Source organism: Ranitomeya variabilis, chromosome 3, assembly GCF_051348905.1.
Source record: "Ranitomeya variabilis isolate aRanVar5 chromosome 3, aRanVar5.hap1, whole genome shotgun sequence".
NCBI lineage: Eukaryota > Metazoa > Chordata > Amphibia > Anura > Dendrobatidae > Ranitomeya > Ranitomeya variabilis.
Window position 1 is genome coordinate 360,896,053 of NC_135234.1, and position 2,315 is coordinate 360,898,367.

Here is a 2,315-nt window from a genome sequence, read left to right on the forward strand (position 1 = left end):
GCTGTGCCTCTTGTTAAAATGTAATTAAATCCGATAGTGTCACCCATCCCAGAACAGGCAAAACATACCCTATCCGGGGATACCATACATGCAACTCCAACTTTGTTGTTTACGTCATAAAGTGCCCATGCGGCCTCCTATACGTGGATGAAACAACACAACACATAAAAGACCGTATAGCTAGTCATAAATCGACCATTCGCTGCAATAAATAATTTATGTCAGCAATAAAACCTGGCTGCCTATCACTGAGCACTTTATCAAAATGAGACACACAGTGGCTCAACTGAAATACCAAGTAATTGAACAGGTACGCAGACCCAGGAGAGGAGGAAATCATGTCAGACAATTGAAACTTAGGGAAACATTCTGGATCCATAAACTTGGGACGCTAACCCTCCAAAGGTCTCAACAGAGAAATAGATTGGCTATTATAATGTTACTTTAATCTCTCTATACTTTTTCCTTCCAGACACGTTGAGTCCACAACCCAATAGGTGAGTTCTCCATATTGCGTCTTTACCCATTTTTTCCTCTTTTCCATTATTTTTTATTTTTCATTATTTATATTTATTTTTACTTTTATTTTTTGTTTTTTATTACCATTTTTTATTTTACACCTTATTTTTCATCATTTTACCTTGTTTTTTTTTACATTATAATCCTTCCTCATTCTTACAATATTTTGCCCATACATCTCTACAATTCGTTAATGTCCCACTCTCCGGATTTACTACAACTATTCCCAGACCAGGTGTTGCCCACCATTTAGCTAGCCACTCTTAATGCAGGCACTCCATATCCTCCCCTTGTACTGGACAGCGTTCTCCAAGCGCGCTGTTCACAGCGCTCTGACAATCCCACCATTGGGCAGGTCTCTGCCCACACTAGCATACAGCGCCGACTGCGCATGCGCGGTTTACACCGTGCCACTTCCGGTCCGGGAGTACACACTTCCGGTGCGGCAGTATTTCAAGGCAGCACCCCAGCTCATCCCCACCTTACTCCCACAGCAGGGCGCGGAAGCGCCGCTGATAACACAGCAGGACACGAGTCTACACAGGTACGGATGCCGCTTGCAGCCCGTTTTTTTCCCCTACTTTCCTAGCCAATTGCCCTGCATTTTATTTATGTGTATACCCATTTAACTGACAGGCCATTTCATAGTGTGACGGCCCTCTCAATCAGGCTCCATCCACCTGGGACACAGAGAATATATCTGGCCCTGCAACAAGGTATTCAATGGAGCTTCCCCCTTCTTTTCTATATACTCCACCATACTCTGTACCTATATTATCATGGGCACACTTCATGGGACCGGTATGAGATTAATGGACATCTTACTGATACACATACTAGGACTCCTTTCCTGTTTCCTCTGTTCCGGGACACACCTTATGGGACCTTGCCTGTATGTCCGAATACATCACTTATGTTACCACCTATATGGGGATTCCAATACCATACTCAATACATCCTCCATAGCTACACGCACCTAGGACCACTAGGGGTCCTTTCCCCTCTCCCTACTATACTAACAAGATTGTTGGGCATAAACTGTCTATTCATACAGTTTAATAAAATTAACATCTTATTCTAATGACAGGTTATGCCTGGAAGGGATCGTTTACATATCCTCTACCACTGCCACTGTTTTGTATGTATATGTATCAAGGATCAGAGGTAATTAAAATGCATTTTACCTATTATATCTTACCTGACCTAGCATATTGCCAGATGCTGACTTTCGTTGCTCCCTATTGTTAGTCCTTCATCACCTCTGGCTTCCTGTTTTTAATCTTATCTCTAAAATCTTTGGTGTTATATTGTTATTTTATTTTATCTTATATTATTTTGTTACTAATGTCTAGAATGTTGCTCTATGACAAACAGTCATTTATTCTGTTATTTTTTGCTTTCCTAGTAACCCCTTGAATAAGACCCGGGAGGGTCGAAACGTTGGGTTCTCTCTACAAGTATAAATGTGGCAACCTTTTGTATATTGTATTTGAATAAATTTGGCACAAACCTTTTTAGCATCATACCAGAATCGAGTGTGCAGTAAATTTCTGTACATGATTGACTAAGACCAAACGGTCCGTTTTACCAGCACCTCCGTGTCCCTGACTCGAGTGCACACCATTATTCTTACATCAATGAATAACTATATCACAGCTCCACAGGACATACTACAATATAGCCCACGTATTGGTACAGTACACATGTAGTAAATATTGTGGCACCACGATACACCCACACACATACACTCTCTCAACCGTGCCACTTCTCCTGTCCTGAATACTGGGTGTAAGGCC

General features: G+C 41.6%; 1 long non-coding RNA gene across 1 annotated transcript; it reads left to right on the plus strand.

The window, feature by feature from the left end:
• Positions 1-943: 943 nt before the first annotated feature.
• LOC143818236 (uncharacterized) lies at positions 944-2,045 on the plus strand. The gene is made up of 4 exons (XR_013224406.1): positions 944-1,063; positions 1,156-1,235; positions 1,607-1,683; positions 1,925-2,045. It is a non-coding gene; the product is annotated as an uncharacterized LOC143818236 (long non-coding RNA).
• Positions 2,046-2,315: the final 270 nt, after the last annotated feature.